Genomic DNA, 16,681 nt, shown 5'->3' on the forward strand with positions numbered 1-16,681 from the left:
ACACTGCACAGGTGCAATTCTGGCGATGCCTCGAGTCTTTAATCAAGTGACTCCCGGCCCTCTGCCGTCACTGCAGGGTAAAAGGAGCAGCACCTGCTCTGAGCATCCAGTAATGCACAGACACCCCAGAGTTTTAGTTCACGCTACTATGGCAACTCACTGCCGTTCCATAGACTTCAATGGGGTTCAATTGTGCACTTACAAGGAATACTCAGAGCAAATGCATTATACAATGAACATTCCACTAGGTTTTTTGTTTTTTGTTTTTTGGGGGGGGGGTTGCTTTGACTAATCTGCTGTTCTCCGTAGTAAGTCAACAGTGTGCTCTCACAGCCCCGCTTTTAACATCCAGAAAATGAATCCGCGCAGTCCTACTACCTTCCACGTGATCTGTAATGCTCCGTCCAGACCCTTCATTCATGCCTTGTGCTTTCACTTACTGGCATGTGAACCTTGCAAGAATGGCTAAGAGCAGGGCAGCTTCCTAGAGGTGACCTGCGGTAGAACGAGAGGACATGAAATGAGATTGAAGGGGGGGCAGACTCAGAAAAGATGTCAGGAAGTATTTTTTCACGGAGAGGGTGGTGGATGCTTGGAATGCCCTCCCGCGGGAGGTGGTGGCGATGAAAACGGTAACGGAATTCAAACATGCGTGGGATGTGCATAAAGGAATCCTGTGCAGAAGGAATGGATCCTCAGAAGCTTAGCTACAATTGGGTGGCGGAGCAGGTGGGGGGAAGAGGGGTTGGTGGTTGGGAGGCGAGGATAGGGGAGGGCAGACTTTTATACGGTCTGTGCCGGAGCCGGTGATGGAAGGCGGGACAGGAGGTTGGGAGGCGGGAAAAACTGCTGGGCAGACTTATACGGTCTGTGCCCTGAGAAAGACAGGTACAAATCAAGGTAAGGTATACACATGAGTTTATCTTGGGCAGACTGGATGGACCGTGCAGGTCTTTTTCTGCCGTCATCTACTATGTTACTATGTTACTATGTTACAACTCTCTGAGGATGCTGGGGGGTGGGCGAATCGCTGATCCTGCCCGTTGCTTGCAGACCCGCTCCACTACAGTCATGGTTTTAGCCTGAGTTGTACAATTTCAGATGCTTGTCTATCTGTGCAAACTTTCTGCTTTTGTTAATTTTATATCCGACTGGAGATTGTGATTGCACTGTGTAAACCAACGCAAGGATAATAGACTGAGACTCCAGAGGTGAAGGGTTAAACCCTGTGGTTCACTTTCAGAAGGAAATGGTCCCTCATGCAGAGCCACAACTGATTCTGGAGAAATTACCCTCTTAATAGATCATTACAGCAACCGACTCCTGTGATGCAGTGACTGACTGTCTCTGGGGGGTTAATGACCCCTACTTATAACAGCAAAGGCAGCCAAAGATGAAGTGGTCCTGACCTAGGAGTGAGCACATGCCTGCCAAGGTACATTAAGATGTCTTCTGCCTGCATGAACCGCTGTCCCTCTTGAGTTGGGCCTGTCTTCTGCCTCCATGGACCGCTGTCCCTCTTGAGTTGGGCCTGCAGATGCTGGTGACTGGCAGGATTTACACTGGTGAGGCCAAGCAGAGCTAGGCAGGAGGAGTCAAGAGAATATAAGCGTTGCCACATTGGGACAGACCGAAGATCCATCTAGTTTCCAACAGTGGCCAATCCAGGTTACAAGTACCTGGCAAGATCCCAAAACAGTACAACACATTTTATGCTGCTTATCCTAGAAATAAGTGGTGCATTTTCCCCAACTCCATCTTAATAATAGCTTACGGACTTTTCTTTTAGGAAGTTATCCAAACCTTTTTAAAACCCTGCTAAGCTAACTGCGTTTACCAAATTCTCTTGCAATGAATTCCAGAGTTTAATTACATGTTGAGTGAAGAAATATTTTCTCTGATTTGTTTTAAATTTACTACTTTGTAGCTTCATTGTGTGCCCCTAGTCCTAGTATTTTTGGAAAGACAAGCGATTCACGTCTACCTATTCCATTCCACTCATTATTTTATAGACCTCTATCATATTTATTTATTTATGTGAACATTTATATCCCACATAATCCTACCAAGGCAGGCTCTAGGTGGCTTACAACGTTAAAGGAAGAGTACAATACAATAAGTCATATGCCAGATGGAGTAGTGAGTAGAGGAGGGGGAGAGAGGGGGTCAACAGGGGAGAGGAATGAGAAAATGCAGGGGATCAAGCAGGAGCGGAGTAAGAATGATTACACAGGTAAGTCTTTAGAGATTTCTTGAATAGGCTATGGTCGGCTGTCTCTTTTAACGGTGATGGTAGAGCGTTCCAAAAATGGGGGCATGTGTAGCTGAACGACGAGGCGAAGAGCAGCTTATATCTCAAGTTCCTGCAGTTAGGAAAGCGGAGAGTCAAATAGGTGTGGGAGGACTTCACAGAATTCCTGGGTCGATGAGGCTAAACATATAGGTTGGGGCCTCCCCGTAGACAATCTTGTGAACAAGAACACAAACTTTGAATTCAATCCTTTCTTTGATCGGAAGCCATTGGAGCTTTTCACGGAGGGGCTTCGCTGCCTCAAACCACGATTTGCCAAATTGCAGCCACGCTGCTGTGTTCTGTGCAGTCTGTAGCTTCTTCCATCAGCCATCTTTTCTCCAAGCTGAAGTGCCCTAGCCACTTCAGCCTTTCCTCATAGGGAAGTCGTCCCATCCCCTTTATCATTTTCGTCGCCCTTCTCTGTACCTTTTCTAATTCCACTTTATCTTTTTTGAGATGCAGTGACCAGAATTGCACACAGTATTCAAGGTGCGATCACACCATGGAGCGATACAAAGGCATTATATTGTCAGATTCCGAACAAGGTGGCTCTGGAGAACAATGGAATTAAGGAAGCTGGACTGGAACCATGAAGTGGATCTCAGAAACAGAATTGCAATGCACAAAATGAAGGAAGTGGACAAGTTCTGGCAACCTGTAATGAGGACCCTCTGAAAGTATGCAGATGTGTTAAAGAGGAAACAAAATGGCCACCAGTAGGCATTCTGGACCACAGAGCTGGGGAACCTAACCAGCTAGTCATAGAGTCCATAGCATCCCCTGCTGGCAGGAGGCAAGAACAATCTTTAGAGTCCTTACAGTGTGATGCAGTGTAACAGTGACTGACTGACTGGGAATGATGACTTCCATGCTTTACATGGCAAATAGTAAATGGAACGATGCTTGTCAATCTTTCATAACTTCACTGCAAGCCCTTGCTTTTAGCATTCTAATTACTGATACACCAAGGGGCTCATTATCAAAGCACATAGACTTACAAAGTCCCTAGGTTACCATGTAACTCTGTAAATCTAAGTGCTTTGAAAACGCACCTCCAAATAACTCAGCTATTGTCATAAAATTAAAACATTCAGTATTTCTCAAAAACCTTACGAAACATTAAATTATACAATCCAGGATGAAAGTAGAAAACGGAAGGACTGTAATTCAGGTTGGTTTCTAACACAAGTGAACAGGAGAATTATTATTGTTAAACACCTTCTTCAGTGATGGTCTCTGGAAATTTAGAATAATTAAGTCTAATGGGACAGAATGATTGATTAATGGTGTCTTGAGTATTAAACCATTAATGGTCAGAAATTGATTCCTTTCCTTCATGTAAATTGCTTGCCTTTCATACAACGTTGTCTGCCTGTTCAGATTTTAGGGGAAAATCTCCTACTAGGAAAATCTTCTTCTAAAATTAAAGCAGAGGTCAAGCTTCTTCCTAACTGGGGTCATCAGCTCCTGCACCTTAAATTAACTAATGAGATCAATGGAAAGAGTTTAGCAAACTCAGAGATGCAACTTCCAAAAAAGCAAATAACAACATTTCATTCAGAATGTTGTAAATTCTTCCTAGTAATGTCCTACATTTTTTTTTCTACTGTAAACAGCGCAGAACCAGACAGTTGATTGGTGGTGGATACAAGATTTTATTGTATTGTGTATTTTGTTTCCTTTCATTCTTAATACAACAAAATAAAAAGAACAATCCCCCATCCCGATATTCAGCACCATTTAACCAGACAGAACCAGCCGCTGACCAGTTAAATAACATTTTTGTGGCCTACCGCGAATATTCAGAGGGAGATAGCTGGTTATCTCCTGCTGAATATTAGCAGTTAGCAGCCACCACTAAACCGGCTATGTCGTGCGACATACCAGGTTAGGCGCTCTAGTCAGCACCAGACTGGACAAGATTAGTGGTTAAATTGAACCGGATAAATAGCAGTCCTGTCTTTAACCGCTATAACTTAATCGGTCAGCGGCTGAATATCGACGTAACCATTAATCGTTGGAGGTCAATAGAATCCATATATTCAGTGCCAGTCGCTAGAAATGGCCTGGCATTGAATATCTGGGTTCAACAATGCTGACTGGCAGTCAAAGCATTGCCCACCGCCAGCTGAATGTTGGGTCCAACATTTTTTGTTTGAAAATAGAAGGCCCTGTCTACTTCAACAACAATACAACCCTTCCCAAGCCTTTGTCCAACGTCTACAGACCGTTGGCGCGTCAAAGAGTTGTCATGAAAGGTTTCTCCTGCTCCAGTGGTAACTGGTTTAGCTGCAGCTGGCACCATTATGGATAACAGTTGTAAACTCAGGCCAGGTTCTGCTCTTTTGTGGTGACGCAGTGCGTCCTTGTGCGTCAGCAGCAAGGACAGCGTGAGATCACTCCTGTTCTGTTTCACATTTCAATTTTATTTCTTCTTATAATGGATATCTGGAATACTATCTAGGCAATTGCTGTGAAGAACCTTGGATGGAATAAGAGGTAACGGGGGGGTGGGGGGGTGTGGGGGGGAATCAATCTCTTACTCCATGCAGTAGGGGATTTTTTTTTTTTTTTTTTTTACAGTGGCTGGATGCAACATTTAAAAAAAAACTGGTTTTCCTTTCTTTTTTCAAAATTTCGTTTGTTTGGTTTTGAAAAAAAAACCCCAAAGAATAACGCAAATCAACAACAAAAAAATCTGTGGCTACCCCCTACCAAAGTTCCTCACATTAAGTTTCATTATTCTGAATATGTCCAACTGTCACTCCTTTTTTGTGGTCGGCCTGTTACTCTGGCTCCTGTACACCCAGGGTCCTTCGTGCGGTAGACAGTCGTTCATTTTATGTGGCATCAGCTGCTGGGAATCTTTTAAATAGCACATCTCAGGGCTGAGAACGTGGGCTTTGACTTTCATTCCAGGCTTATCATTAGTTCCATTTCTCAATCATTCTCCTGTTTATTATATGTGTTGGGATTTATTAACCGCCTTTGTAAAGAGATGGCCTGAGAACCTGGAGAACTGGGTTCGATTCCCACTGCAGATCCTCGCAACCCTGGGCAAGTCCTTCACCCTCCAGGTAAAAAAAACTTAGGATTGTGCTTTGGTTGGACCACAGAAAGGCAATATTTCAAATCCATTTCCTTTGACTGATTGATCTGGCTTGCAGGAATGAATGCAGTCAAACAGAGTCATTCAGCAGCGTGGTGAACAGTTAGAGTGATGGAGAGTTCCAGGCCTGCCACCTTGAGAATATGCCAACATCCTTCCATCAGCTACGTCCCGGGACTCCTCTTGGCTTTGTAGAATCAAACAGAATTTCAAATGCAACAGCGGATCTTTAAAACTTTTAGACCTAGCTCTCTGCCAGCGAATATGGAAACATACCACACTGCAGCAGGAATGACATGCTTCGCAGAACTCCAACTGTGCTCTGGGCCAGGAAACCTTATCAGCTCATAGATCATAGATTGGACAAAACATGCTCTTAACTGGCAGACTGAACCCTAGCAGTGCTACTGCGAGATGATGATTAGGGGGTCGTGGCTGCCATGTTGAACAGGAGCGACTGCGGATCACTCCGGCCTGCTCTACTCTAGACCAGCAGGATGAGCTAAAATAGACCTACAGGTGCGTGGGAGGTCCTCAAGGGGGCTCTGAGATATTCGAGGGTGGAGGAGTAGCCCCTTTTCTCCCACACTGGCCCTTTTAAAATGGTTTCCGAGAGAATGAAGCCACCGATGCTCCTGAGCAGAAAAAGAAACACCAGCTTTGAGCTGGCATTTTTCTAGGAATAAGTTGGCTTGCAAACATCACCTCAAGCTGCATTATTCAATTCACATAGTAATGAGGTGTTTTGCATGAATTTGCATGTTATGCATCTTATTATTAGGTAGCTGTCGCGTCCGCTGCTCCCTCCGGCACCTCCGCCGTGGGGGGCGGGAACCGGCGTCCACCGTGGCGAGGGGCGGCGATTCGGGGGCCGCGGCGGGGAGCCAAGGCCCACCGCGGTGATGGCCACTCGGCCCGGGGCCGGCAATTGCGGCCGCCGGTCTCTCGGTCTCCGGTGGTGAGGGCAGTGGTTGCGCTGGGGAAGGAGGCGGTGCCCGGGCGCGTTGGCCGGCGTCCTCGGCTCTCCCGGGCGCAGGGGTTTGGAGCTCCGCCTCTGAGGTGCGGGATTGGGCAGACAGAGCCAATCAGAAGGGCTCTGTCAATGGCCAGGCTCGGGTTGGTTGGCTATACCTGCGGGGGCGGGGCGGCTGATGCTGTGCAGTACTTCAAGGAAGAGACTGAGGTAGAACTTTGCTTCCGGTTCTGTTCCCGAGGCCTGTTTTCCTGTGGTTCCTGTGTTCCTTTGCGTTCCTCGTTCTTCTGGTTTTGACCTTTGGATTGTTCCTGGTTTTCCCTGCTCGCTGCCTGCCTCGACCACTTGCCGGATCTTGACTTCGTTGTCTGCTGCCTGCCCTGAACTTTGCCCGTTATTGGATGTTCTCTTTCTCCATCTGCCCTCTGCTCTCCTGGTCCCTGTCCGGGTCAGCTTGGCACCCCGCGGTTCCTGAAGTCCCGTTGACCGCCTGCAGCTGGGGGCTCAACCCTTGGTGAACGGCGGTTGCCGCGAGTGAAGATTTGGGGTTGCTCGGCTGTTCCTTAAGGTCCCTCGGGGCCTTACGGGACCTAAGGGCTCACCATCCTTGCACACAAGACAGTAGCCTGTGGTAACCTAACTTTAACATATATTATACAGTAATTTAACTCACGTTATTGCTGCTTTACCATGAGATAAGAAGTGCTGTTGCCTTCCTGTGCCCTAGTAATTCCCTCCCCCCCCCCCCCCAAGTTCTAGGAGGGGGTTGGTAGAGCAATTTGTCTTTTAAGAAAAAGATCAGAAATTACAGCTACTGTTCATAGTAGCAACAGGGCTACAGGTTTGTTTGGGGTTTTTTTTGTCAAGTGAAATGCACATTAGCCAGTTAATTAGTGATTGATAGGTCATGTTTGTAATCTTTCTTCAGGAAACTCCTTCTGAGGGAGATAACCCCCCCCCCCCCCCCCCCCCCCCCAGGAAGCTTCTCACAGTCTTAGTGGTAGGCCAGTGATGGTGAAGCATGCATTGTACCCAGTTTCTGCAGCTCTTCCTTGCTGAAATACTCAGGAACCGGAAAATTCCAAACATTATCTCACTTGCTCTGTGATCCCTTTGTGGACCTGTCAGAGAATATGTTGCTGTTCAAGTCGATCTTTGCCAGACTCCTGGAAGACCCAGGAGGGCAGCTGATAAGGCCTCAACTGCACTGTGATGGCAAAAGCCCTGTAGGATGCATTTCCTAATAGAGTTACACTAATTCAGTCCAAAGATTTTATTTCCTACCTGCCAGCATGCTCAGATCAGAAACTCTGTTAGCTTCCTGCTAATGGTAATTAGTCAATGCGAAGCACGGGGCACTTGAATAGGATTCTTTCATTTTAACATCTGTTTTGTAAAGTAATTACAGATGTGTGAGCACGGTGTTTCCCCAAAATATCCCCCAGCCAGTCGTGTTTCCAGGATACTGTAGTGAATACACATGAGATAAATTTGCATACGGCGGTTCCATTACCTTTCCATTGTGAATCTCCTGGTGCTCAGTCTTGGGAACCACTGCAGTAGGGTTGCATTGCACACAGCCCATGAGATAAGCTCCCATGGTCTTGGGTCTTTCTATTGGTTAGCAGCTATCTACCACATCAGTCTCTGATGGGATGGGTCAATGTAATGAGTTTTGTGATGTGACTATTTTAGGAGGGAAAAAATAAGGTTTTATCTGTGGGATATAAAAGAATTGGAGAAGGTGCAGAGAAGGGCGACGAAAATGATAAAAGGGATGGAACGACTTCCCTATGAGGAAAGGCTGAGAAGGTTAGGGCTCTTCAGCTTGGAGAAAAGGCGGCTGAGGGGTGATATGATAGAAGTCTACAAGATAATGAGCGGAGTAGAGGGACAGATGTGAAGCATTTGTTTACACTTTCAAACAACAACAAAACCAGGGGACACAAGATGAAGCTAGAATATGGTAGATTTAAAACAAATAGGAGAAAGTTTTTCTTTACTCAGCGTGTAGTTAGACTCTGGAACTCAAAAAGGTGCCCGAACTGACCGGGAATGACCTCCCCTTACTCCCCCAGTGGTCACTAACCCCCTCCCACCCTAAAAAAAAAACTTTAAAAATATTTTTTGCCAGCCTCAAATATCATACCCAGCTACATGACAGCATTATGCAGGTCCCTGGAGCAGTTTTAGTGGGTACTGCAGTGCACTTCAGGCAGGCAGACCCAGGCCCATCCCCACCGCCCACCTGTTAAACTTGTGGTGGTAAATGTGAGCCCTCCAAAACCCACCACAAAACCACTGTACCCACATCTAGGTGCCCCCCTTCATCCCTAAGGGCTATGGTAGTGGTGTACAGTTGTGCGGAGTGGGTTTTTTTTTGGGGGGGGGGGGGTTGGGGGCTCAGCACACAAGGTAAGGGAGCTATGCACCTGGGAGCTTTTTAGGACGTCCACTGCAGTGCCCCCTAGGGTGCCCGGTTGGTGTCCTGGCATGTGAGGGGGACCAGTGCCCTATGAATGCTGGCTCCTCCCATGACCAAAGGGCTTGGATTTGGTCATTTCTGAGATGGGCATCCTCGGTTTCCATTATCGCCGAAAATCGGGGATGACCATCTCTAAGGTCGACCTAAATGTTGAGATTTGGGCGTCCCCGACCGTATTATCGAAACGAAAGATGGCCGCCCATCTTGTTTTGATAATACGGGTTTCCCCTCCCCTTTGCGTGGACGTCCTGCGAGGACGCCCTCAGGAAAACTTGGGCGCCCCGTTCGATTATGCCCCTCTATGTGACGGTTCTGCTGAGCCAACATGGAGCACAATTGGATCCTGATTAAAATGCTAGGACCTGTGGGAGATGGGCGTCAACTGATAGGTAGCTTCTACCATGGTCTTACGTGGAGCTGTTCACCCTCTCCCTTCCAGGTCACCGTGGATAAATGAGCATGAGATTTGAGAAAGGAATATGGTTTGTACGATCTTCCATATAGAATTCTGGAACTGGCAAATGGTGGAAACTACTGAGGGAAACCTGGTTTTTGGCGCTGGATAAGTTGTTATCTCATCAGAGTGGCAGAGATCTGGCAGAGCATGTCTCAGGTGTGCAGTAAATGTGACAGTGCGGAGGCCACCTTTTTTTCATTGCTTTTGGAAATGCGTAAAGATACAGAAGCTTAGGAAACAGCTATGAACTCATCTGGCGGGGAGGGCACTATGTCCCTGCCCCTATGACAATACTGCAGGTTTTATTTCCAGTCACTTCTGCAATTTCAGCTTGTTTTGCGGTGGTGTAAGGTGGAGTGTGCTGTAGTCAGAAGCTGCACGGGGAGTGCGCGTGAGGGAGCATGCTCCAGCAGGAAAGCTGCAGGGTAGCAGTCATTTGTTTATTGATTAGAATTTATTTACTGCCTTTTTGAAAAGAAATCACCAAAGGCAGTGTACAGCAAGCATAACCCTGCAGTAGGCAATAAACAATTACAATGGTAAAATATTCAAATAACAGTACACATTATGGCATAGTCTGCTACTTACAATGTCAACATAATACACATTAAAATATCTTAACAGACAGTAAAGGAGACAAGTGGAGCTGGAACGTATAGACCGAAAGGAGAGAGAAACTGAGATTTAGATAGAGGATAAGGGCGACTAACTTGAGGAAAATGTTCATGTGGAGAAAGAAAAAGGTGCAGCTGATCTCAACTAGAGATTGTATGGTGAGTCCTGGCACATTAGGTGCAGCTGTTGATAGTCCTTGCGTGTGTGACTAGAGAAGCATCTTCCATTCAAGGTTTGAGAGAATAGCCAGTCTTAGTAAGAACATAAGCATTGCCATACTGGGACAGACCGAAGGTCCATCAAACCCACTATCCTGTTTCCAACAGTGGCCAATCCAGTTCACAAGCACCTAGCGAGATCCCAGAAGAGTAAAACAGATTTTATGCTGCTTATTCTAGAAATAAGTAGTGGATTTTCCCAAGTCCATCTTTTAGGAAATTATCCAAAGCTTTTTTTAAACCCTGCTAAGCTAACTGCTTTTACCACATTCTCTGGCAATGAATTCTAGAGTTTAACTACATGTTGAGTGATGAAAAATTTTCTCGGATTCGTTTTAAATTTACTACATTGTAGCTTCATCGCATGCCCCCTAGTCCTGGTATTCTGTCATTCTTGCTGCAGCAATTGGAGCTGGAACAAACCCTTTGTAGTCAGACTAGTGGACAGTGTATTATAGTAATCCAGTCTTGAGGTTATCAGGGTGTGAATGACTGTGACACGAGATTTGCTTTTTCAATGTATGGAGAGAGGCAGCTCAGTTGTTGCAGATGTTAGAGGCAGCTTCTGAAGGTTGCTCGGACTTGGGGGACGGCGTAAATATTGGTTGCAGCTGAACCTCAAGGTTCCTGACCTGCGAGTTAAGAGGGAGTCTGTAACTCCCAAAAAGGATTTTGATGTTGGGTATATGACTGCTTCTGTTCGGGACCCAAAGGAGCTTGGTTTTATTTGGGTTCAGCCCATTCTTGAATGCTGTGTACGTTATATAAGGGGAGAATAACCAAACGTACTGCAATATCAGTTATTCTTAGCCGACCTTCTTGCGCTGTACTGCCGGAAGGAGAGTTTTTTCCAGCCTAACCAGCTCCCTGCTGGTGCTGTTCATTGCGTTGTAAACTTTGAACGGAATTCAAACATGCGTGGGATAAACGTAAAGGAATCCTGTTCAGAAGGAACAGATCCTAAGGAGCTTAGTCGAGATTGGGTGGCAGAGCTGGTGGCGGGAGGCGGGGATAGTGCTGGGCAGACTTATACGGTCTGTGCCAGAACCGGTGGTGGGAGGCAGGGATAGTGCTGGGCAGACTTATACGGTCTGTGCCAGAGCCGGTGGTTGGGAGGCGGGGATAGTGCTGGGCAGACTTATACGGTCTGTGCCAGAGCTGGTGGTGGGAGGCGGGACTGGTGGTTGGGAGGCGGGGATAGTGCTGGGCAGACTTATATGTTCTGTGCACTGAAAAGGACAGGTAGAAATCAAGGTAAGGTATACACAAAAAGTAGCACATGTGAGTTTATCTTGTTAGGCAGACTGGATGGACCGTGCAGGTCTTTTTCTGCCGTCATCTACTATGTTACTATGTAAACTCAGGATCCATACCCAAAGTACTGGTGTTCTGTTTCTCTGCCCCTCCTATGCTTTGCTTCATTCAGATGTAGTCTGCATTTCCTACCTCAGAACGTTTTGAGGCATACCTACTACGAGAAGTGACGGCCGTTTCGCATCCTTGGGTTATTAAGATCCAATGCAGTGAACCAGTAGGCAGAGCACAACAGAGGAATGAAGCTTCCCATCCAAATATTTATTTCCTTCACTCTAAATGGTAATGCAGAGAGAAAAGGTTAGGAGAAGCAGCTCTCTCTCTCTCTCTCTGTAAAAAAAAAAAAAACAACAACCCATTGCTCATCTAATTGCAGTTTTAATAACATAGCACCTGTCCTTTTGTTGATGGATAAATGAAGTAAAGCAGATGGCCTGCTTGGTTAGGTGACAGCCATTCATTGATGAGGGTCTCTGCATCATTATCCCTGGTGGGAAAGCACAGAGCTTGGAGTGTGAGATCAGCATAAGGGAGTCACAATAAATTATCTTACTAGAAGGAGAACGGGGGTCTTCCATTTCAGCACTGCTGAGGTGTGCGATGTTTAAGTTTAAACGTATGTTTTGAGTTTCAGAAATGCAGGCCCTGTTTGGAATTAAGCTAATTATTGGTATTGGTAGCCCATCATAAAACAGAACCAGGGTTTCTTTTTTTAAACTAAGCACGCAGATAACCTGGGCAAAGCGGCATGCAGGCGCCTCACCGCACTCACCCAGGAAAATGCAGAGACCCGGCTCGGCTGATGGGAATCGGAATTTCTCAGCTTTCGAATTTCCTTTGAAATCTCAGGAGTGCTGCAAAGCCTGCAAACCGGTGGTTCTCATTGGCAGTCGTCCAGCCTGGTTCCGTACCGCACTGAAATTGCTTACCAGCTAGATCCAGGGGTGGTCCAGAGTGGAGCTTGGGCAGAGTTGGCACTTTACTAGTTAGCGGTGATGTTCAGTTTGAAAAGTGGCTAAGGGAGCGCGGAAAGTTAGGTCAGAAAAAAAAAAAGTCTGCCTTAACTTTACGCACTGAATTAACCAGGCCCCGGTCTGGATATCAACCAATGCCTGATTAACTTCCGGGTCAGCATAAATACCCGGATACTCGGTGCCGAGAGCCACGCATACCCCAGCAACGATTGCCCGTGGTTAGTTCAGCACGTGGTCGGCAACGTCTTACAATCTACTTACCACCCCGGACTGAATATTACCCCCAACTCCCAAGTGCTGCCTTCTCACAGAGCTTGAGTCTGCGCTACCAGGAAGGACAAGTTCATCACTCATGATGTTTTTACTGACCTGAAATGATTATTACTGTCGTGCTATTTCATTTCTACTGGCAGTGAATTTGCAGGAATAACTGTACAGACTAGGAGAGTCGGTTGGTCTTTTTCCGCTAAAATCTGCTGCGTTACTCTGTTCCTGACAGCTGACACCCAATGCTTAGGAGTTTGTACCTGTTGAATCCTTCTTCAGAAAATGCACTGACTAAAGATGACCAAGGCCTATCACACATTTTCTGGATTCTTTTGGCAAAGATTTTCATCCTTGCTGTACTGCTTTTCTGAAAGGCAACCCTACTATCAATGGCCATTTCTGGACTGGTAGTTGAGACTCTGACCTTCATATTCATGGAAGCAAAGTCAGCACTCGCTGATCCTCTGGGAATCTGAAAGTTCAGTCCCAAAGACCCGAAGCACAGAGACGCTTTCTGCTGTATGTAGAAGGATTCCTGTGATCTTGGCTTTGGCTGTCCTTGACAGCTGGATGGAGAATTGTGCGATCCTGTTGCAGACATTAGCAAGGGATTAGAGAAGACATGACTTGTGTTCAGAAGTAGATCTCAATCAGAAACTTTCCTGCTTGGAAATTAACTTCATTCGATGCCATCTACAATTTTCCATTTAAGACAGAAAACGAATGAGCCGTGCTAATCCTGCCCTACTTTCCTGCCTTTGTGAGCTGCTGTTTTTCATTTATCTGCTGCTCATCACTGTCACATCTGTGCAGAGCGTCCTACCGACAACTGCGCAGGAGGCAGTCATAGGGTTAAAAAGTTTGTGGTACCTCCCTGGAAAGTCCTCTCTGCCAGTAAATCAGTCGTCCTTGTAAGAGTGTTGCTACCAAACAGTGGGAACCTCAACGTTCCATAGAATATCAGTCCGGGATTTTACTTACGAGACTTACCACTGGGTTCTAAATAGCTCACCCAGATCCATGCACAGACTAATTAGTTAATAAGCCCTTAACGATCAATAATTGATGTTACTTGGCACTCGTTTGTACCCTGTTTCCCCGAAAATAAGACAGTGTCTTATATTGATTTTTGCTCCCAAAGATGCACTAGGTCTTATTTTCAGGGGATGTCTTATTTTCGGGGAAACATGGTAACGTGATTGGATTATTGCAGTTCTTTACTCCAAGGCTTACCTCAATATCAGCTGCAGAGGCTACAAGCTGTTCAAAATACCCTACTACAGTAAAATTGCAGCTTCTTAGAGAAAATGGCCACTGCAACTTTTAGCAGTAGCTTCCTAGAATTTCAGCAGCCTTTTTAATTTCACAGCAGCAGGACAGGAAGTCAGCATTAAGTAAATTAAGGGGAAGCCTTGATACAGCTTGGTGAAACATGAATCGGCACAACAATCCCCCTACAACGAAAAAGAAGGAGACTGAGCAATACAGTGCACAGAATCTCCATTTACCTACCATAAGATAAGTACAGCATTCTAAGTCCTTCGGGTTCCTAATACCCTCTTCTCCCCCTTCCCCCCATGTACCTTCTGTTGGGACACTCAACTCACCCAGTTTTAAAGATGTCAGGAGGCTGCTGAACGTCTGTGGGGAAGGACAGCGGCGGCTTGACTTCAGCCTTTCCCTTCAATGTCCCGCCCTCGCGGAAACAGGAAATACCTCATCAGAGGAAGGCAGGACACTGATGGGAGAGACTGGACTCTAGCTGCCGCAGCGACTTAAAATAACAGCTGAGCTTTAAACGCAGGGCGGCGTGTCCAGAATGGAATGGAAGGTAATATGTAGGGGAGTTGAGGGCGGGCTCAGCCGGGGGGCGGAAGATACAATTTGGAGCTAGGTCTTACTTTCGGGGGAGGTCTTATATTTAGCAATTCAGCAAAACCTCTACTAGGTCTTATTTTCAGGGGAATGTCTTATTTTCGGGGAAACAGGGTAGAATAGGGTGTAGGGCAGATCCATCATAAAGTGACATCTCAAAAGGGGGCATTCCAATGGGAGGGGCATGGGTCTTTCTTGAAATTGCACCAGGTTTCAGCAGAACTTCCACACTAAACTGAAATTCTGCAAAGGCTGCTCCACGCAGAGAGCCCGTTGCACAATATCAGTTTAGCACGGATGTTTCCGGTGCCTTAATGATTTGTCACGTCTTCCCTTCCTTACAGTCCTGGCATCACAACTGAAGAAAGATTGTGAGCCCTGGAACCTGGTTGTGTCCTTAGATACAAAGTTTTTGTACCTGGGGAAATGCAGTGTTAAGTGACTTGCCCAAGGTCACAAGGAGCTGCAGTGGGAATCAAGCCCAGGTCACCAGGATGAAGGCCTGCTGTGCTGACCATTAGGCCACTCCTCTACTCCAGAAGACTTTATTCTCAAGGATGAGAAAAGAGCAGGGCTGGTGTTAGACCTGCAGGGGGCCCAGGGCAGAAATTTGAGCCACAAAACCTTCCAGCAGGCTATGTCTTCAGCTTTGGGCGAGCTTTGAGGCCCCTTGTGGCATGGAGGACCAGAGCACTTGCCCTGTTTGCATCCCCCCTCCCCCCTAATTCCTAGGAGACCCTAGAGTTAACAGAACACAGTGACAAGAAGAGACAAAGATAAAAGGTCATGGATTTGATATACTGCCTTTCTCAGTTTCAACCAAAGTGGTTTACATATATTAAGACATAAGCATCGGCACACTGGGACAGACCAAAGGTCCATCTAGCCTAGCGCCCGTCTCCGACAGTTGCCCATCCAGGTCACAATCACCCAACAAGATTCACGGAGCAAAGCATTTTGTACTGCTTGTCCCAGGAATAGTGGATTTTTCCCTACGTCCATTTAATAACATTCTATGGCTTTTTCCTTCAGGAAGCCGTCCAAACCTTTCTTAAACTCTGCTAAGCTAACCGCCTTAACCACATTCTCTGGAAACGAATTCCAGAGTCGAATTACACACTGAGTAAAGGAAAAATGTTCTCTTTGTTTTAAACTCCAGCTTCATCGCATGCCCCCTTGTCCTAGTATTTTTGGAAAGCATAAACAGGTACTTTCTTTACACCTAGTGGGCTCAATCTATTTTGTATTAATGCAGCAATTGGCGATCAGGATGAGAAGTTTAGACATTTCCTGCTTGTTGTGGGTAGGTTGACATGGCAAAGTGTGAGAATTTATGGGACAGACACATAGATTTGGGGGGGTCCCAAAATACAATGAATTATCCCGAGAAATTGTTGTGTTTAGCTACAGCCGCATTGATTTAATGACTGGCCTATTTATGTAAATTCTTGCTAAAATGGCTTTGATAGATCCAGCTAAGCTCATACAAGTTATCCAATAATAGCAGAGCAATGATGAAAGGATTGGTCCTGTTTCCTGCTCAATTAAACACAAAACAAATTAATCTAACCTACCAACCTAGAAGGATTTATTGATACTGCACCTTATTTCTGCCAAAGTAATTTATCGTTGCAAACCCAAGCCAATATGGCTGATATTTCAACAGCAAATAAAGAAAGGAGAAGTCCAGCCACACGTGGCACCTTTTACTCATGGTGAAGGGAAAGCAGCTGTAAAACCGCAGCACGGAGGTTCTGTTCGCTTTTGAGCCAGGAATGGAGGGAAGAATGATAATAATCCCTCTGTGCACAGATCACTACATTCCGTATCTCTTTCAGGTTCTACAAAGAGTAGAGGATATCCTTTATTTTAAGTAGAGGAGTGTGGTAGCCGTGTTAGTCCACTCTTAAGGTTATCAATAGAAATCAAACAAATTAAAACATGGAAAAGAAAATAAGATGATACCTCTTTTATTGGGCATAACTTAATACATTTCTTGATTAGCTTTCGAAGGTTGCCCTTCTTCCTCAGATCGGAAATAAGCAAATGTGCTAGCTGACAGTGTATATAAGTGAAAACATTCAAGCATTACTATGACAGT

The 16,681-nt window shown here is 45.9% G+C and overlaps 1 protein-coding gene across 1 annotated transcript in view; it reads left to right on the forward strand.

Annotated features, from left to right (window-relative positions):
• The window catches only part of CSMD2 (CUB and Sushi multiple domains 2), a 507,359-nt gene that overhangs the window by 192,264 nt on the left and 298,414 nt on the right, over positions 1-16,681 (forward strand). The window lies entirely within an intron of this gene.

Source organism: Microcaecilia unicolor, chromosome 11, assembly GCF_901765095.1.
Source record: "Microcaecilia unicolor chromosome 11, aMicUni1.1, whole genome shotgun sequence".
In the NCBI taxonomy this organism is placed as follows: domain Eukaryota; kingdom Metazoa; phylum Chordata; class Amphibia; order Gymnophiona; family Siphonopidae; genus Microcaecilia; species Microcaecilia unicolor.